The sequence below is a fragment of the Elaeis guineensis genome, chromosome 6 (assembly GCF_000442705.2).
Source record: "Elaeis guineensis isolate ETL-2024a chromosome 6, EG11, whole genome shotgun sequence".
NCBI classification, from domain to species: Eukaryota; Viridiplantae; Streptophyta; class Magnoliopsida; order Arecales; family Arecaceae; genus Elaeis; species Elaeis guineensis.
Window position 1 is genome coordinate 14,911,276 of NC_025998.2, and position 22,816 is coordinate 14,934,091.

At 36.6% G+C, this 22,816-nt stretch overlaps 1 pseudogene; it reads left to right on the forward strand.

The window, feature by feature from the left end:
- Window positions 1-14,244: 14,244 nt before the first annotated feature.
- Window positions 14,245-22,290, forward strand: LOC140858732 (protein ACCELERATED CELL DEATH 6-like; annotated as a pseudogene).
- The last annotated feature ends 526 nt before the right edge of the window (window positions 22,291-22,816 follow it).

The window sequence follows — 22,816 nt, forward strand, 5'->3', positions numbered from 1 at the left end:
GTATGATTACTGCTTCTGATCACTCTTCCATTCATATCTTGTATCATCTTAATTCCTCAACATCTGTAAAAACAGTAAAATAAGAGGTAATGAGCTAGACAGCCCAGTAAGCAATGATCACTTCTCAACAGATTTCATCAGGCATATAAGTAAATAATCATTTATAGAAAATAAGCATATAGAGTTCATCAATTCAAAATCAATTTCAATTATGCCAATATAATTCATGCCAAATCATTTCTTTTCTGAAAATTCAAGTTCTTTCGAGATTTCAATTTCTTTTGTTCTTCAATTTCTTTTCGTCAACCATGAGCTATGACCACATTTTCCCTATGGCAGGTCATAATACCGCGTATCTGCTTGCGGTAGGCTGCGAATCATCTGGCAGCCATGTCCTTTGGAACCGCTGGTCTCTCTGGCGGTTTGTCGCTGGTCTCTCTGGCGACATGTCGCTGGTCTCACTGCGACATAAACCCTCAGGACAATCAATTGCCAACGTATATGCCCCCATTGGCGGAGTCCTTTACATAGTCAGATTGTTAATTCATAATATTTTTTATATCATAATTCTTCATAAAATCATATTCATATTCTAATTTCGATAATAAAACATATAATCATGTAGTATCGAAATCAATCAATGTAATGCATCATGAAATCAATATGTTTAATCATGCTTCATCATAACATTTCAAATAAGATATTTTCATAACAAATACCATTCATCCAATTCATGCACTGTTTCACAAATCATTCAGAAAAATACATTATAATTTATCGATAAATCTAGAAAAAGTGAAACATTACTTACCTCAAACGTATTCCAATAAATCCATATAATTCTATAAATTTTCTTCCAAAATTCTGTTCGTAGATCATATCGTGATATCCATGATCAAACATCCACAATCCTATACAAAATCAATTTCAATAATTAGAAAGAATACGAATACCATATTCAACGTTTAGATTGGGTCCGATCATCTAATTTCATCTAATCAAAAATCTAATTAGGACCTAAACGATCTAAAGTTTGACTATCAGATCAAATCAGATTCGAAGTGATAGGACCGATTTCCTTCATCGATTTCATAAAATCAAATGGAGAAGGAAAAATCAGAGGAAAGAATTCATGAGGTATAATTCGAATTGATCAGGTGACACAATCCAACATTACGATTGGTCCAATATCTCAATTGGTGAAATCAACATGATCAAATCAAGTCATGGCTAGATCGAAATTATAGATAATCAAATTTAAAGATTCATGGTCAGATTAAGGTGGGTGCCAGTACGCTGTCTGACAATCGTGGATCATGGTTCTTCATTAGAATCAGATCAGGACTATTGAAATAATTTTCTCATTGATAAATCGATCAACAGAGAGAAATCGATCGAGAGAGAGAAATGACTTTAGAGAGAGAAAATTCTAGAGAGAGAAAATTTAGAGAGAGAAAACTCATTTTGAATTCTTCAGATAATATGATTCAATAAATTCTGATCGATCAGATCAAATCATGCTAAAATTATCATGTGGATAATTAAATAAGATCATGAGAAATAAAATCTAAAAATACCTGATCTGATCAAAGTGGATGTCGGTGTATCGTCCGACGATCACAGATCAAAAATTCATTACGAGAATCATTTAAATCCATCATCATTCTTCTCAAAATTTTAAAAATCTTAGGAGAGAGAAATAATCTAGAGAGAGAATTCTAGAGAGAGAAAGTAGAGAGAGAAAGTCTGATTCTAGAGAGAGAAAATACTAGTTCAGGATGAAGAGAGAGAGGGAAGAGAGAGAAACTCTTTTCTCATATTTTATTATTTATCTCATTATTTATTAATTAATTTTATTTTTCTCTTTCTTCTTTTCTTTCTTTCTCTCTTTTTTTTTCTTCATGGAAGAGAAAGGAGAGAAAATCCTATTTATTATTATATTATTATTATTTTATTTTCTTCTTCTTTTTCTTTTTTTTTTTTTTTTTCTTTTTCTTTTCTTTTTCTTTCTTTTTCTTTTCTTTTTCTTTTCTTTTCCTTCTTCTTCTTTTCTTTTTCTTTCCTTCTTCTTCTTCTTCTTTTTCTTTTCTTCTTCCCGTGGGCATGTTTTGGGCTGAAACAGGGGACCTTGAGGTCCCCTCATTGGGTGCCGGCCGGTGGCACAACCGGCGTGGGACGACCGTCGGCAGGAGAGGAGATGATCCGACGGCAAGGGGTGGCCAAACCAGTGGTCGACGGTGACCACCGGCGACGGAAAAAACGATAAAAAGGAAGATTCTTTCGCAACAAAATCCGGCGACTTCGGTCACCGGCGAGCGTGCACATCGGCACGGGAAGGAAGGGGGAGAAGAGAGGAAGAGGAGGAGGCTTACCTCCGTCGCCGGTGAAGCTTTTCCGATGAGAAATTGGACGGCACGGCGACGGGTCTCCGTGAGAAATTTCCGGCGATTGTCGCCGTTTTGCCTCGGGATTTCTCGATGAGAGGAGAGAGGAGGGTTCTCCTCCTTAAATAGAGCCGGTGGAAACTTGTTTCCGACTCCGATTAGGAGCCGGTGAATGGAGGAAGAAGACTCCCTTCGGGAGTTCTTCTCCTCTGTTTTCCTTCTTTTTTTTTTTTTTTCGTTTGGCTGGCTGGGCTATCACATTCTTCCCTCTAAAAAAAATTTTGTCCTCGAAATTTTTCTTGCCTGAATCTTCATATTTTCTTACTTGAATCTCATCCACAAATATTTCAATATTCTAATTCTTGATATAAATTCATTCTTAAATCATTCCATAAAGAAAAAGTAAATACATCAAATATTGATCTGAACAGAACCATCCATTTTCTTATTTATCAAGATCACTATATCAAAGATTTTCAATGTTTCAAGATTTTGAAATTATGATCTTATTTCCTGTAAAAATTAATATTCAATATCTCATGACTCAAATTAAAATCAAATCTATCTCTTGTGAATAGAAAAGGTCAATGTCTCTATTCTTACATAAGAACTTCATTCATCATCATTCATTTATTTATTTATTTTAAAATATTAACCACTCTTAATTTCAACCCATCATAAGATAGAAAACATACTTCTATGAATCATATGATGACATCCCAATCAATCAAAATTCAAAAAATATTTTCTCTTATTCGTACTTTCAAAGGTTGAAGATTTATCATCTCATTCTCGAACTTTTGATATTTTAATTCTCGATACAACTTCATCATTAAGTTATTTCATAAAGATCAGTATCACCATTGTTGATTGAATCAATATCACTATTTTCTAGTCATCAAAATTTTCTTACTCAAACCCTCAAACTCTTAAATATTTTAATTCTTGAAGCAAATTTTATCATTAAGTCATTCCATAATAAAAATCAATAACTCAAAAATTGATCTAAATCAAAACTATATTTTCAATATCTCTATTCTAAATAAATATATCAATTTTCTTTATCTAAACATTAACAACTCTTAATTAATCGATTCATTATCAAATTATTATTGTATTATTTTTTTTTAACATTATTCTTTCTAATATCAATGAATTTTTGTATCAAACCATATCATCTATCATAATTCTTTAACTCAAAGGGTCAATATTCCTGACTTACTCAAAATAATCCAGATTACTATACTTCCGCTGCGCACTCTGGTCTAACAATCAAAATTTCTTAGGTTCACCAAAAAAAGATTTGATCAAATTATTTCTTTACCTTTCAATAGAAAAGATCTAAAATTTCAAATTTCAATTGAAGTCAAAGATTAACTTTCGATTCTCATTCATACTTTTACTAGTGTACAATAATCTTGATTAACCCTTGAGTCTAATATCATATTTAAACCATCATATAGATTTACTATAATCAATATGAATCAAATCTTAATTCTCATATCAATTCAATTCGATAATTTTCAAACCAAAAATCTTTATAAGTCAAATCAACGAGAAAATTCTTCGATGCTCTACCAAATTTGGACATAATCTGAATATATATGAATTTCAAATCATCATCATTATTATTATATTATTATTATTATTATTATTATTATTTAAAATTTTATCATCAGGATCTTCAATATCTATCAAATATTCTTTCATAACAATCATACAAGCTTCAAAAATCAAATCTTTATTTAATAGTAGATTCAATTAGAGACCTCGTTAACAAAAGCAAAAGAAACTCCATATCACTTCTTAAATCCAAAATTTCTAAATTATAAATTCACATGGATCCCTTAATCTGAAATAAATATAAATCAGATCTTTTATCTTAATTTAAAGATATCAATTTTTCATTAACAACCTCAACAATAATATCAGAAAATCTCTTGATCAACTTAGATACGAAATCTTTAAATTGAAATTTCATATACATCATGTACTCTTCAAGAGACATAATAAGATCTATTATCTAGATCTAAGGATAATGATTAAAGATTCCAGTACGATGAATATTCTACAACCTCATAATCAATTTTCATCAATAAATTTCTTTGCAATATCCTCAAATATACATTCATCCTAATATGCCACTTTATATATGATCCACATACCAAATTCAATTTTGATAAATATTCCAATCAAGCATCATAAAAGACTTTTCTTAGTCCATCCTAGAACAATATTTTATTATCAAATCTTTATCTTGTCAATAATAGTCAACTTCTCAACTAGAAATAATATCATAATATTATTCTCATATCGAATTTGAACTTACGATTCACTTGAATAACCAATGATCAAATTAATAACCATAATGCACAATAAAAATTTATGTCAATCCTTTTGTGATTACTTTCGATCAAGATCTAACTAATCATATCATGATCTACAGATTATCCATTATATTTCAAACTCCATATATCATAATCTCTTGTGATTCTTTTATACATAATCACAATGTTTAATCAAAATTTTTAAATATTTCTCCCACTACAATCATCAAAGATCTACACTATAATGTCCCTAGTATCTATCCACTTACACCCATTCTATATCTGATTCTATGTTTCATAATTCATCCACTTATGCTCTGATACCACTATAATTGTCACGCCCCCGACCCGAGATTGTGAATTGAGGGTCATGGCAACTGCTGCATACTCATAGAAAACTCTTCCCATAAGCATGCAAGACATCTTATCATGCTAATCCTAAAACAACAGCGGAATAATTATTCAATAATTTAAATCCAAAACATAACAACCTAAATTTTTTTCTTTAATATCTCAATAAATTCAACAATAATTCAAAGGCTTTGCATCAAATTCAATAAGCCTTTCAACCTACAATAAAAGTATGAAGATACTGCTTCTGATCACTCTTCCATTCATATCTTGTATCATCTTAATTCCTCAACATCTGTAAAAATAGTAAAATAAGAGGTAATGAGCTAGACAGGCCAGTAAGCAATGATCACTTCTCAACAGATTTCATCAGGCATATAAGTAAATAATCATTTATATAAAATAAGCATATAGAGTTCATCAATGCAAAATCAATTTCAATTATGCAATATAATTCATGCCAAATTTATTTATTTTCTGAAAATTCAAGTTTCTTTCGAGATTTCAATTTCTTTTGTTCTTCAATTTCTTTTCGTCAACCATGAGCTATGACCACATTTTCCCTGTGGCAGGATCATAATACCGCGTATCTGCTTGCGGTAGGCTGCGAATCATCTGGCAGCCATGTCCTTTGGAACCGCTGGTCTCTCTGGCGGTTTGTCGCTGGTCTCTCTGGTGACATGTCGCTGGTCTCACTGGCGACATAAACCCTCAGGACAATCAATTGCCAACGTATATGCCTCCATTGGCGGGGTCCTTTACATAGTCAGATTGTCAATTCATAATATTTTTTTATATCATAATTCTTCATAAATCATATTTCATATTCTAATTTCGATAATAAAACATATAATCATGTAGTATCGAAATCAATCAATGTAATGCATCATGAAATCAATATGTTTAATCATGCTTCATCATAACATTTCAAATAAGATATTTTCATAACAAATACCATTCATCCAATTCATGCACTGTTTCACAAATCATGTCAGAAAAATATATTATAATTTATCGATAAATCTAGAAAAAGTGAAACATTACTTACCTCAAATGCATTCCAATAAATCCACATAATTCTATAAATTTTCTTCCAAAATTCTGTTCATAGATCATATCATGATATCCCATGATCAAACATCCACAATCCTATACAAAATTAATTTCAATAATTAGAAAGAATACGAATACCATATTTCAACGGTTTAGATTGGGTCCGATCATCTAATTTCATCTAATCAAAATCTAATTAGGACCTAAACGATCCAAAGTTTGACTATCAGATCAAATCAGATTCGAAGTGATAGGACCGAGGTTTCTTCATCGATTTCATAAAATCAAATGGAGAGAGAAAATCAGAGGAGAGAGAATTCATGAGGTACAATTCGAATTGATCAGGTGACACAATCCAACATTACGATTGATCCAATATCTCAATTGGTGAAATCAACATGATCAAATCAAGTCATGGCTTGATCGAAATTATAGATAATCAAATTTAAAGATTTATGGTCAGATTAAGGTGGGTGCCAGTACGCTGTCTGACAATCGTGGATCATGCTTCTTCATTAGAATCAGATCAGGACTATTGAAATAATTTTCTCATTGATAAATCGATCAAGAGAGAGAAATTGATCGAGAGAGAGAAATGACTTTAGAGAGAGAAAATTCTAGAGAGAGAAAATTTTAGAGAGAGAAAACTCATTTTGAATTCTTCAGACAATATGATTCAACAAATTCTGATCGATCAGATCAAATCATGCTAAAATTATCATGTGGATAATTAAATAAGATCATGAGAAATAAAATCTAAAAATACCTGATCTGATCAAAGTGGATGTCGGTGTATCGTCCGACAATCACAGATCAAAAATTCATTACGAGAATCATTTAAATCCATCATCATTCTTCTTAAAATTTTAAAAATATTAGGAGAGAGAAATAATCTAGAGAGAGAATTCTAGAGAGAGAAAGTAGAGAGAGAAAGTTTGATTCTAGAGAGAGAAAATACTAGTTCAGGATGAAGAGAGAGAGGGAAGAGAGAGAAACTCTTTTTCTCATATTTTATTATTTATCTCATTATTTATTAATTAATTTTATTTTTCTCTTTCTTCTTTTCTTTCTTTCTCTCTTTTTTTTTTCTTCACGGAAGAGAAAGGAGAGAAAATCCTATTTATTATTATATTATTATTATTTTATTTTTCTTCTTCTTTTTCTTTTTTTTTTTCCTTTTCCTTTTTCTTTTCTTTTTCTTCTTTTTCTTTTCTTTTTCTTTTCTTTTCCTTCTTCTTTTCTTTTCTTTTCCTTCTTCTTCTTCTTTTCTTTTCTTCTTCCCGTGGGCATGTTTTGGGCTGAAACAGGGGACCTTGAGGTCCCCTCGTTGGGTGGCCGGCCGGCGGCACAGCCGGCGTGGGACGATCGTCGGCAGGAGAGGAGATGATCCGGCGGCAAGGGGTGGCCAAACCAGTGGTCGACGGTGACCACCGGCGACGGAAAAATGATAAAAAGGAAGATTCTTCCGCAACAAAATCCGACGACTCCGGTCGCCGGTGAGCGTGCACATCGGCACGGGAAGGAAGGGGGAGAAGAGAGGAAGAGGAGGAGGCTTACCTCCGTCGCCGGCGAAGCTTTTCCGGCGAGAAATTGGACGGCACGGCGACGGGTCTCCGTGAGAAATTTCCAGCGATTGCCGCCGTTTTGCCCCGGGATTTCTCGATGAGAGGAGAGAGGAGGGTTCTCCTCCTTAAATAGAGCCGGTGGAAACTTGTTTCCGACTCCGATTAGGAGCCGGTGAACGGAGGAAGAAGACTCCCTTCGGGAGTTCTTCTCCTCTGTTTTCCTTCTTTTTTTTTTTCGTTTGGCTGGCTGGGCTATCACATCCTCCAAAGTTAGCACCAGTTGGATCTCATTGACAAACATTACTGCCTTCGTTGTCGATGGTAATGGCCAGATTGATGGCCAGGGTTCCGTCTGGTGGGATTGCAAGAAGAAAATATGTAAAAACTTTTCTCTTTCTACTATGTATCCCCCCATTTCCCCCTTGCAAAGTTATATCCTGATCTTTCCCCTCTTTTGAATTTTTATTGCAGAAATGTGAGAACGTGCCTTCTGTAAGTATGCTCTTCCAGAACATCTAATTATATATGTTTGAATACTTCGGTCGAAGGCAAGTTCGTTTTGTTTATTTTGTTTTCTATTGTTATCATCATGATCATCATCATCATTATTTTGGGTTGGAGAATAGGCTTCTATAGGCAGTAGACAGCATATTGTGAGAGTGTAGGCCTTCACCAAATACCCCTAATCTCCAAAACTTGAGATAAGATTTGAACCTTGGTTTCTAACACAACCACAAAAAGACTTTCACCAGCTTTATAAGTCAGCACCCTTTGTACATGGGCAAGTAGTTGTCATGTCTCGAATCCAGTATTCGGATCGGATACATGATGACCGTACATTAAGACAAAATCTTAAAGAATATATAAGGCCCGTCTTTATATCAATACATCAATTCAACTCAGACAGTGGTAAAAATAAATTCACTAGTTTTTATGCAATAGAAAAATAAATTCTCTAAGGTTAATAAGAGTAGAACAAAAATCCAACAAAGATCCAAAATAATTTTATTTAAAGATTGCTAAACAAATAATACCTAAAATTCTATACTCCTTACTAATCGCACTACAAGAAAAATAATTTTTATCGATGGCTATTAGCGATAATAAATTTGCCATCGATAATAATATCTTTTACTAACAGAAAATGATGACCAACATATTTACCATCGCAAAAAAAATATATTAGCGATGGTATTTTTGGCTTTTAACGATGGTAAATTGCATCACTAATATAAAGTAATTTTATTTTTTTTAATTTAGTTATAGGATTATTAGCGATGGAAAGTTCTTATTAGCAACGGCAAATGCCGTCCCTAATATTAATCTTAAAAACACCCCACCGGTTCTCCACTTTTTATTTTTGCTCATCCCGCCACCGCCCCCATTTTCCCCCACCTCTGGTGTCCTTCTTTCCCCCGCCACCAGATCTTGCTACCCTGAGCCACCGACCATCTCCCCGAGCCCCCCGGCCACTTGATCCCATTTCTCCAAGCCTCCGGTTCGGTCGCCTCTTCGAGCCTCCGACCGCGGGATCTCGAGCCCCTCAGCCGCCTCCCACCTCCCAGAGACTCGACCATCTCCCCAAGCCCTGATCTGCCTTCTCCCAGCCCCACCCCACTGTCGAAGCCCCCGAACTCTGCCCCTCAACCCCAATGTCGTCACAGCCACCTTGGATCCAACATTCCCCCACTTCCTCAAGCTTCCCCTTCTTCCTGTCCGCCTCTCGGAGCCGGCGTCCCGTCACTCGACCTCCCTTTTCATTTCTCGCCCCTCTCCTTCCTGGATCAGACCCCCCGCCACCTCCCCCTTCTCCCCCGCCACTCCCCTTGCTGGATTTGACCCCCTGCCACCTCTCCATTCTCCCCCCACCCCTCCCCTTGCCGATGCCCCCTCCCCCCTCCCTCGCCCTACCCGCCGCCCCCCCGCCCACCCCACTTGTCGCACTGTGCTGCCCCCCTCCCCTCCCTGGCGACCTCATTCCCCCCTCTCCTCCCCCCCAACAACCCTAAGCATAGTGCTGCCACCTTCTCCCCTCCCCCCTCCCCGGCACTGCCTCCGCCTCACCGCACTGCCCCCTCCCCCCAGGCCCGCTTGCCCACGATAGCCTCCCCCTCCCCCCAAAACCCTCTTCTTTCTTTTTTGTTTTTGTTTATGTGTCGGGGTTGGGTTTGCATCCTTGTGTGCTTGCTTATTTGAAAGCTATTGTTGTGGAACATATTTATAAAGGTATAAATACTTGACTTTACCAAAAAAATTCACCATTTTCTTGATTACTTTATTTTTTTGTGATTTCAATCTAAATCAAGATATCTGATATGATTTTCTTAGCTGACAGCTTGATATGATTTGTTTGTTTAATAGCCATGTTGAAGTTGGGCTAAAGTCAGGATTTTGTCTTCATGAAAAGGTGCACAATGCTTCCTTAACCTTCTGTGAGGTTGTGCATTACTTTGAAAGAATTTACATTCACAGATATGAAGCTAGTGCAAAGGAGATAGGTCATAGAGATTTCTTTTATTGGTGTATGCTATTGGGCTAGGTTAGCCTGATAAGTCACTATTATTTTATATAGAAGTACCATCCTTTTGAGTCATTAATGTTTGTGCTGATTCTTCTTTCTGGTTGGATTATATGGTGCAAAGACCTAGGATGATGCTAAGGACCTTCAAGCAATCCTTTCAATTACTTTAAAAAAATTAGACATCTTTGAAACTAAAGCAAAGTTCCTTTAACAACAAACTGTTCTATTTGAAATGGTACTTATTATTTATGCACTTAAATATGTTAATATCATAAAGGCCATGTTAATTTGTTTTGTACTTACTGTAAGCTTTTGATTTCGATAATGGCATTATGGATTCCTGGTATCTCTCAATCCTATTTCTTTATGTTGATTTTGTTAGGTGTTTAATTTTTCCTGATGTCACATGTCTCAAAAATTTTTTGCTCATTTTATGGATAGTTCCCATTTTACATTAGAAAAGTATAAGAGTTGGTACTGTAGGCATATAATAATTTAATTTCTATTATTCCTATTGTATAGTACTTTGAAACTTGGGCTAGGAGGCAATACCATAATTAAAGTTAAGTATCTTTGGAGTATTTTGTGTTAAATAATATTGAAAATAATAGAATAGCCCCTTATATTTTTTACTTGTGGGTAGTTTTTTTTTTGGTACAGTAAATACAAGTACCTAATAATTTAATTATCATAATTATAGATGTTGCTAATTCTTTTTGGTATGGTCTGTCGGTGAGCTACCTAACAAAGATAAAGGCTACCCATAATTATGATATATTTGGCATGAGGTATGCTAAACAAGTGATATATTTGGTACGAGATATATTATGGTCTTTTTTTCTTATTCCTATATGATGTGTTAAAGCTGATGGGTGCCAATGAGTTTTGCCTGCTATATTTTTATGATTGCCTCCTTATTTTCTCTGATGATGATCCAGACTTAATGAATATTGAAGAAAATGGCTCTACAGATTGCTATGGTCTTTTTTTCTTATTTCTAAATGATGTGTTAAAGCTGATGGATGCCGATGAATTTTTCTTGCTATATACTTATGGTTGCTTACTTATGTTTTCTAATAATGATCTAAACTTAATGGATATTGAAGAAAATGACTTCACAGATTGCTATAGCTTTTTTTTGCTATGACCTCATTGGCTTTATATATTATATTGGTATCACTTATTTTTGCTGCAGGTAATACTTTCTTGTTTAGGACATGTTGCAGCACATTTACAAAGCCACCGGAGGGATGAGTAGGAGTCGGATCATAGGATTCAGTCATAGCTTCGATGCTCCAGTAGCTCGATACTCCTTTCAAGGCTCGATGATCCAGATGTGGGCTGATGCACATATGTAGGAGGTCATACAAGACTTTGAACCAACAACCTCAGAGCTTTCGAGATGCTATTCGTGATACGATCGTTAAAATTTTTGAGATCCATATTTATGCGATCAACTGAGCTGGTTATCACAGCCATCACAATAAGTAAGTCTATTAATAATTTTTATTATTTATTTTAAATTTTTATATTTAAAGCTTCATATGTTTAGGCTTGAGTTTGAAAAGAAGATCTAGGAGGTAAAAATTCAATCTAACTATTCAAATGATAGGTCGGAAGTGTCTACAACTTCATATCATCGAATAAAATGTATAAGAACAATCTATTCGAGAATCGAAGTAGTATATGAAATATACATCTTCGTATTGACATATATACTTTCATATCGAAACTTATTAATAATATTTTATTTTCTTCATTATAGGATACTGAGACATCCGGCTCTCATCCACCAACCGCTGGAAAGAACGTACAAAAGTAGGAGGATGAGGAGGACGATGAGGAGATCTTACATGATTTTTTTTATATATATATAATTTTGATACTTATAAAGTAGTATAAATTTATAAATTATAAAATTTATATTTTTAATATAATATAATTAATTTTATATTTATAATTATATTAAATAATTATTATTTTATTTATAAAATTTTAAAAAATATTATTGCTTGTTAATGTGACTAAAATAGGTTTTAAAATATTTAATTATGAAATTTTTTTAAAAAAAATTAAAACTATTAGTGATGGCATGCCATCACTAATAGTTTTTTAAAATTTTAATTAAAAAAATAAAAAATTATTAACAACAGCAATAGGACAACTACGGCATCATTAATAATTTTTTAATATTTTAACTAAAAAAATTATTAGTGATGACTTTTTATCGTTAATACCGTCGCTAATTACTATTATTAGCGATAGTAATTTTACCATTGCTAATAATGGTAATTAGCGACGAGGATATTTTCATAAGATTTTTAGTGATAGCATACTATCGCTATTATTATTAGCGATAACAAAATGACTATTAGCGATGGTAGTTAATCATCGCTAATAGTTTTTTTTTTTTTATAGTGTCGCTCATAAGACTGATATATATAGTCTTTTGGATATGAAACAATAAAACAAGAAAAAAAGAACTAAGCTTTACGGGCTTAGTAAGTGATAAATATCTCTGAGAAATTAAGTACAATTAATTTTTAAAATATAACAACTTAACAGTAATATGAAACATCTAATGATTATATTATAATATTTATATAATAATATATAATTATAGTGATAATTATTACTATATACTATTATATGATTTTATTATTATAATATAATAATATATAACATTACAATAATTATAATAATATTCAAAAAATCCTCATGAAATATTCTTTCTTATTCTAATTATAATATATAATTATTATAATATATAATTATTATAATAATTATATATATGATACCTAGTGATTACATTACAATATTTATATAATAATATATAGTTATAATAATATTTATTGCTATATAATATTATATGGTTTTATGATTATCATATAATAATATGTAACATTATAATACTTATAATAATATTTAAAAAATCCTCAATGAAATAATTCTTTCTTATTTTAATTATAATATATAATTATTATAATAAATTTTGATAGATTTTCTAGTTGTATAATATATAATATAATATAATATAATATAATAATTATGATAATATTTGCCTACCAAAATATGAGATCTTATCTTAAAAAAAGAAAAACAGAGATAGGGAACCAAACATACTTTCTAATATAAGAAATATGAAAAAAATAAAACAGATTTTTGTTTCCAAATTTTTTAAAAAGAAAAATAGAAATGATATCGAGCATAGTTTTTATTTATTTTTCTCTGCACATGAAAAATTTCAAACTTAAGTTTGTGTCACGGTAATTGATGGCAATAAGAGACTAAAAAAAGAACCTCACATCTATTTTGTTCCCGCAATTGAAGTGCTAGTCCATACTACAACAATCAAAATGATTGAGTAGGTTAGTATCGTGTCTCTATTTTTTTATTTTATTTCTTAAGTGCTTATTATTCTTTTGTTTCAAAAAGCTAAATCTCCATTTTCATTATCATTTTGCACATCGTGTGGTTGGTTTATTGTTACGAAAGAAAGAAAGCGGGCTTGAGGACAAGACACCTTTAGTAAGCAATCTCCTTTTGGCATGACATCAATTACCATGGAACTTCTTCCATTTTGGATTTGGATAGCTTTCAAATTGGCCAGTAGCAACAACATCAAATTTTTTCTGTGAGGACCCCATAGCTACATGTGAATGTGAGATACTTCTATCCTCTTATTTCATAGAACTTGTTAAAGAATAATGTGAAATAATATTTTAGAAGCCTCTAAATAGAGTTTAAATTTTGTTCTTGCATCACATTACTTTTTCTTTCTTGCTTGCTCTTCCAAATTAACACATTATTCTTTGTTCTCTTTTAATTAATTGGGGGAAGCTCTTTCCTTCCACCTCTTACAACAAAAAGATTCCCTCATCCTTGCAGGCACGTTCCCTTTGCCTATCTTTTGTATATCTTTTCTTGCGACGTCTTCTGATGTAAGTACTTCTCCATCAATAAATTTGGGGGCTTTATTGCCTCCCCTTCAAGTGAGAGAGAGAGAGAGAGCAATCCTTGGAGCACAGAAAACTGCGGAAATTATGGCTGGTTTGGAAGATCTTTGGAACAAAGTCCCATCCTCTTGCATGGATCGTAAATTGGTCAAAGCAGCAATAACGGGAGATAAAAGAATTCTAGATGAACTACTGCAACAAAAAGAATTTTCTTTAGAAGCTTCAGATGGGGCGATCACAATTACACTATCAGATGATGTTACACTACAAAAAGTTACCAACTGTCTCCTTGGAGTGACACATGAGAGGAATAAGGCCTTCCATATTGTTGCTAGCCTAGAACATTTAGAGCTTGCCTAAGAGATTTGTCACAAAGAGAGATTCTTTTGGAAGCAGAAAATTTGTGGCTCGACACTCCACTGCATTGTGCTGCAAGAGCCGGACATGATAAGATAGTCTCCCTAATTATCCAATCTGCAAGGGAGAACTGGATCAAGAGATAGTGCTAAGGGCAACAAACAAGGATAAGGCTAATGCTTTGCATGAGGCTGTCAAATATAACCATGAGAGTGTGGCCAACATATGATGGAGGAGGATGCTGAACTGGCATCTATGCTGAATGACGATGACATGTCACCACTCTATCTAGCCATGATGACAAGATCCTTCAATGTAGCCAGATCCTTGCTGCAGTCTTCCTCCTCAGATAAAGCTTCTTTAGAATTTATTTCAGGCCCTGACAAGAAAACTGTGTTGCATGTAGCAGTCAAGAGTCCAGGTAATCAAGCACTCAAACTTATGCATATACCAATCTTGCTTTTTCCCCCCTCCGACAACAGGTGGTTAGATTGTTAGAAAATATGCCTCAAGATTCTATCTATATTGAGCCACAGCGAGGTCCAAAATGACGAACGGAGTCCAACGACCTCAAGAACAGCTCCAACAGTGTCCAAATGGAGAAGATATGCGTGAAAGAAGATTCGAAGCGGCGGCATGGTGCACGAGATGGTGATGGCCGATGGTGGCGCGATTGGGCCCACGGAGATGTGCGTGTGCGGCCCAATGCCGCAGGTGCCCAGGCCCAGCGCTCCTATGCGGTCCCCCATGGATCGTGGGGCGCTGCACGATCCATGGGACCATGTGGACCGAAGTCGCAGTCCATGCGCGGTTCGGACTATTTTTTGCACGATCCGACGATCCAGATCATAGTCGATCATGATCAGATGGTTGAGGAGAATCTGGATGTGATCAAAAGTGATCAAAGGGTATTTTTGCATGATCGATGGCTCTGATGTGAGCTGATCACGATCGGACAGCCATAGATGTTCTAGGCTTGATTGAAACTCTTTTCCTAGTATAACATATTTTAGAATTTTTGAAGTCTATATAACTCCGATTGACGAGCCTCAGTTGCGTTGGGAAGCTAGTGAGTCCTGAAGGTACAAAAAAGCTTCAATAGAATTTTAGAGAGTTTTTTGAGAATTTTGAAGCTTCTTGTTGAGAGACTTTTGTACAAAGATTGAGTGGTGAGTTCTTCTTGTATTGATTTTATTTTATTTTTCATAGTGAAGCTTGCATGCCCCATGGAGTAGGCTTGAGGCCGATCCATGTATTTATATTATATTTTTTATTTTATTTCTTCTTTCTTCTGTTGCACCGTATGGTACTGGATCTTGGGCGCAACAATTGGTATCAGAGTAAGGTGGTGCCAGAGCGTAGGTTGCAGTGGTGGTCGAGATAGAAGATGAGAAGATAAACACAATCAAGATGGAGATCAATAGATTTGATGAAAGAGTAATTTCTCCTTATGGCAAGTAAGGATGAAGGACGTGCTCATTCAACAAGGGTTGATAGATGCTCTCTTGTGTGAGGAGAAACCGACTACCATAGAGGTACAGGATTGGAGGTGGCTCCAAATGCAGACGGTAAGTACGATCCGCTTGTACCTAACGGATGAGGTGGTGATCCATGTGCTTAGCGAGACTTTCCTGATGATGCTGTGGTCGAAGCTCGAAGAGTTATACATGACGAGGTCTCTCACCAATACCCTCTTTCTTTGGAGGTAGTTTTATCAGCTACGGATGATTAGGGACAGAGCGTGTATGAGCATCTCAGCCACTTCCAGAAGATTCTCATGACCTCCTCAGCATTGGTGAGAAAATTGAGGAGAAGATCAGGGCACTATTTTTGCTAGCATCGCTTTCCTCTTCGTATCAATCCTTGGTAATTGCTCTTCTAGTGGGAAGAGCACCATCAAGATGGATGAGATTACTACGGTGATTCTCCAGAACAAGATTCTCAGAAGGAAAATCCAGCTTCGAGTTCAGGTGGCGGCAGCTTAGCTTTGGTAGTTTCTAGAGGAGCAGAAGGTGGCAGACAAGCGACAGGAGATCATGGTGAGAGCGGTCCAAGTCCAGGATGAGAGACTTGAGCAACACCAAATGTTATTAGTGAATGAGTTGGGGCATCTAGCTAGAATTACCCTCAACTTAGAGATCGGATGAGGGCTACTATAGCGACGCCCAGTAGCGACTCAGAGGGTGATGCCTTGGAGATATCTGATGAGATATCTACTTCTTTCCAACAATGGATTTTAGATTCTGCATGCACCTATCATGTATGTTGCAGAGAGGAGCAGTTTGACTCTCTGGAGAGCAGTGAGGGCATTGTTTATCTATCGGATGGATCGAGCCGTGCAATCAGAGGCATCAGAACGAACAGCTGGAGGACATATGATGATGCAGTGAGAAGATTGGGGAGGTCTGATACATATTCAATTTCAGATGAAATCTTATTTTACTAAGCAGACTAGATTCAAGAGGCTACAGGACGGTAGCTGGTAGAGGAATCCTGAAGGTGTTGCATGGCTATAGAATTGTTCTGGAGGAGAAGAAGAGGATGAGAGGACATTACTACCTGACGGGGAGCCTAGTGCAAAGTAAAACTTCAGAAGTCAGAAGGAGTCCAGAGCAAGGTAGAGCTCCAGATGGAGGTGGATCGGACACTAGATGGGAGACTCGGAAGGACGAGAGGTGACGTTGCAGGGTGAGATTCCTATTATCGTAGGATGATACCCGAGCAGATCTTTGATCCGAGTGGATATAGTCCATGATGGAGGTGGGATGGGGGCCTTGCTCGACTCTCACGTTTGCCCATCCATGAGATAACAGGCATGCCCCAGGGCGTGGGGATGAGACGGATCACAAGCTCTTAGAGATAGATGGAGATCGAATATCGAGTCGAGATGGAGATTGTTAGAAAATATGCATTAAGATTCGATCCATATTGAGCCCATAGCGAGATCCAAGATGATGAACGGAGTCCAACAAGCCAAAAACAGTCCAAACGGAGTTCAAACGGAGAAGATACGTGCGAAAGAAGGTTCGGAGCGGCGATACAGTGCACGAGGCGGCGGCGATCGATGGTGGCGCAGTCGGGCCCGAATGATGCGCGCGTGCAGGCCACGTGGCCCAGCGCACGAGCAGGCCCAACGTGGGAGCATGTGCGGGCCGGACAAGTGCGTGCGGGTGTCTAGGCCCAGTGCTCCTGCATGGTCCACCGTGCGGTCCGTGGGACTGCATGGCCCAAAGTCGTGGTCCACATGCGGTTTATATTATTTTTTGCATGATCCAACAGCTAGATCGTATCGATCATGATCGGATGGCTGAGGATAATCCTAGCATGATCAGGAGTGATCAGAAGGTATTTTTGCACGATCGGATGGCTTTGGTGCGGAAGCCGGTCACGATCGGACGGCCACGGATGGTTCTAGACTTGATTGGGACTCTATTTCTTAATATAACAGTATTTTGGAGTTTCTGAAGTCTATATAACTCTGATTGATGAGCGTCAGTTGCGTTGGGAAGCTGGCGACGTCCTGGAGATACAAAAAAGCTTCAACAAAGATTTCAAGAATTTTTGTGAAGATTTTGAGACTTTTTGTTGAGAGACTCTTGTACAAGGGTTAAGTGGTGAGTTCTTCTTATATTGATTTAATTTTATTCTCTCATAGTGAAGTTGCAGGCCCCGTGAAGATAAACTTGAGGCAATTCACATATTTATATTGTCTTTCTTGTTTTGTTTTTTTTTTCTATTGTATCGTGTGGTATCGAATCCTGAGCGCAACATAGATCACCACCATTTTACATGAAGTACAAATCACATTTTTTTATGAATGGATGCAACCACAAAAGAAACAAGAAAGGCTAAAACAAACAATGAAGCAAAACAAGACCCTCCAGGAACATAGGGGCCAGCAACTGTACACCCCCAACAAAATAGATCCACATCACTTACAGAAAAATTAATGAACCAAATATGAGGAAAGCTCCACCACCTAGTTATCCCACATCCTCGGAAGACGAAGGCTAGGAATTAAGCAACTACTAACTACAATTGGTAGGATCAGATGCGGCCAATGGGTGCCAAGACATCGCAATGGATTAGCTTGTCCCCCTACTCAGCTAGTGTTGTTCATACTCATTAAGGCTTATTGATCGAGGTTCACTTGGCAACTTTTCTTGATGGTCACCATGCATAACTTCCCTTGTAACAAAAAAACAAACTTTGTGGTTTTTCTTCTTTTGATGTTATATATTGTGATGATTCACCATTCAACTAAATATCTTAATTAACATATGCATAAGCAGAGCATTAAGCAGAACATATAGATGGAATGCAATGTCGTGGCTTTTAATTTGTGCAAGCACCAATGAAGATCATGTAGCGTAAGTACTCACGATACCTTTCATGACACTTACATGACAGAAATTACAGAAGACATATTGCAATGGAATCCGATGCTCACCAAATATATCGATTCCTTATTGAGAACTCCTCTTCATTATGCAGCCTTAGAAGGTCATCGTAATACCGTGAAGCATTATTGGAGCATGACCCCTATGCAGCCTGCCTATCAGATGGCGAAGGCTCATTTCCTTTACACGTTGCAGCCAGGAGGGGAAGTGTTTCTATAGTTGATCAGATTTTACAGCAGTGCCCCAAAACATATGAATTATTAGATAAAGAGGGAAAGAATTTTCTTTTTCAAAGAGGATGATTAGATATAGTCCAGAAAATTATCTCTAGGAGACCAGATTAAATGACCGGGATAGTGAGGGGAATACACCGTCACACCTAGCTGTTCTAAACGGTGATGAAGGGGCCGTGCATTTTCTTCTGCGGGACAAAGACGTGGACGTCAACGTTATCAACCACCGCGGCTTCACCCCTCGTGACTTGGCTTCCATAAAGTTCGCTGGGGGTGGGCCCTACGGAAGGTAAACTCTAAACTACCTCGTATGTGTTTGGCTTGTTAAGCAAATAACGGGGCATGGTCAGTCACGTAAAAACCAAAGACACCTTTCCTTGTCGACTGAGATGCCGTACATCACAAGCTTTAGTCTCCCTCGCTTAGGTCCGGCCGCATCAAATCCCACGATGGATAACACGCCGCACATGTTTCACTAATTCTCAATTGCGTATTATTCATCGTGCATATGCTCTAGAATTTATCCTGATTCACTTGCACCTTGTGCATGCTATATTTTCTCCTCACGCAGCGCACACACGGATCCAAAGATTTAGCGTGGTCCATTAGAACTGATCCAACTAATAATTGGACCACTACGATGCATTGAGTATGCTTGGAGCATGGGCACTTTTTCTTCAATTCACGGGCGCGTGCATATATATATATATATATATATATATATATATATATATATATATATATATATATATATCACAAGGATGCATTGAATATGCTTGGAGCATTTATTCTTCAGTTCACACACGCGCACACACAGCTCGTAGATATTTTTCTGCATACAAATCTTAATAATGATATTTTTTTTTTTTGGTAGAGAATATTCATAATGAGCATTGATAAGAAATGTTAATGTAGTTAACGGGTCCTCCATTCGCTGGACGGCACCTTTTATTTCTAATATTTTGAAGCAATTCAGAATTACTTTATCTTTTATACCCAAAAAAAGAATTTTATAGATAAATAAATATATATTATCATCAAGTCTGGGATGATCATAAGAAGTGTAATGTTACTGTTAACTAAGCATGTAGGGTTCTCAAACTTTCAACTGACCTCTCTTTTTATCTTCTAAAATTGTTCTTGTACCGTAGCTTCCAGAGTATGCCTATATTTTTTCCTGCTTGACTACAATAAAAGCTCCGACCGGCGTACCAGAATTGCATGATTTAAAAGGGGTTAAATTATCTGACGATGAAAAGTTCAAAGAAAAGTCACTCAACGCCATCGAGGACCAAGTAATCACTGAACAGCTGGGTGTACCCAAATATTTTGTGATCGCTTCGGTGTTGATTGCTACGGTAACATTTGCTGCTGGTTTCACTCTCTCCGGGGGATACATAGCTGATGATCATCCAGACCGTGGCATAGCAGTTCTATTAAAAGAATATATTTTAAGGTGTTCCTAGTCTCAGATGCCCTCACATTCTTCTCCTCCATATTAGCCACATTCTGGTTCATGGATGCAGGAATATTGGCACTTGATATTTACTCTCGCAGTCGAGCCCTTAGGGCGGCTTCAGTTCTCAAATGGTGGCATTTGCTGGCATGACCACTGCATTCGCGATAGGTACTTGCGCAGCGTTGCCTCCCAGCAGCAAGCATATCAGCATTCTTTTATGCATCATTGCTTTTGGAGCCCCTACTTTAGCTCAATTGGTGATAAGTCTTAACTTATTTAGTATAATGAAAACAGCAGTAAAGAGGCTAGGATATAGACATTTGAGAGTGCCATTTGATTTTTTTTATCCACTGCTTCTGTTATTGGGCAGTAATGTTATCTTTTTACTATTAGCAATGCTCTAGGTGAGTGAGAATTAAAACTATTGAAAGAAGCAATTGTCAGCAAGCATGGCTAATAGACGTCGAGAGAATAGCTTGTATAATGTATCAGGAATATCTTAATTATCTTTTTTTTCTCACATGTAAAATTTGCTATCTTTGTATTATAAATAAAATAAAATAAAAGTTGCCGTGGAGGAGGCGATGAATGCTTGTTCTTTTGCCCTCTCGAAAATAGAAAGGAAAATGGAACTTTCCTTTTCTTTCAGCTTTCTTTGACCGAGCAGCATTCTCCCAGATTCACCGGTTGAGATAGAATTAAATCAGAAGTCGTTGGAATTGTTCCCATTTAGGGGAACAGTCCTCACAGTAGCCCACTGGCGGACGATGTAACTTTGAATAGGTCTTTACCATCTTCGCCCATTAGCACTTCAATGGAGGCTTCAGCCCAGCCCATTGCCATCTTCACCCATCAAATACTTTTGCAGGAAGTCTAAAAGCAGAAAGTTAAGCTAAATTCGGCCTGAATTTCTCCGAATTCGGCCCAGTAGTCCCGAAGCGTGCTCTGACGACGTTGGAATGGGAAAGAAGTGAAGTTCAGTGCGATTGATGGTCGAAAGGAGGTGAAGAGAAAGGAGGGGATCTAGAGTTCGAGAGGGTTTAGCGGTCTAGGCATAGGATTTCCGAAGGTAAAAGCCGGGCCTGTTTCATTTATTTCTGCGAAGGCCTTCATGTGCTTCAGCTTTAGTCAAATATATCTAATGTTTGCTAACCCAATATCTTGCCTGAACATAGATCAAGATGTAAGATTTTATTAGAATAATTATACATTAGCAACCTCTCTCTGTAAATCCAAGCTGAGAGGTATGGTTTATGCTTCTTTGATCTCCATAAACGTACTCAAGGGGCAAAATCTCATGCGATTGAGGAGATTACATTATTTGCAAGCACAAATTTGCTTTAGCACCGTTGCCGACTTTGCCGTTGGACAAATGGGAATCCAATCTGCTCATGAGGCTTGGCTCACTTTGGAGCACCTTTATGCTGCTCAAAATTCTGCCTGTGCACATGCTCTTCGCTTCCAACTCGAAGCACTTTGTTGTGGTACTCATTCAATCTCAAAATACTTGCAAGAAACAAGATCTATAATTGATGCTCTTGCTGCCATCAGCGAACCAGTATCCGAGGATGACCAATATCAGTTTATCACCATGGGACTTGGCTTCGATTTTGATCGACTCATCAGCGCCATCAATGCTCAAAGAGGAGAGTGGCTTACTGTGGCCGCACTACATGGTTGTTAGCACTCTCATGACGCATGAATGCAAATCACGTCAACTCTTGCTATGGGCAAATTCTTGGGTTTTTTTAATTGTTTTTTTATTTTTTATTTTCAAAAGTACCCCCTCACCCATCTTATTTTCGAAACTACTATCCACGTTGAAATCGCCGGTTCAACCAAACAAGAGCCTGAGGGGTATTTGAAAAATGGTGATCTCTTCCACTGGTTCTTCAAGAGTCCAATATCCTACGAACTTTGAAAGATTAACCCATATTTTTTTACCCTCCAGCATGAATCTTAAAGTTAGGATGGAAAAGTAAAAAAAAAAAGAAAAAAGGAATATATGAGAGGAGGGAAGGAAGAAGACTTTGATTGGGAGTCTTCTCTTCTCTTCCGAATATGTTGAAGAAAAGAATTGTGCCACTAGATTTGGACTAGGAAAGCTTTAAGAATTATCTATAAGTAGTGATCTCCTCTTTCTTGAATTTTCACCACAAATTTTTTGAAAAATCACCGTCGATTTTGAGTTATTTTCGAGTCCTTTCCTT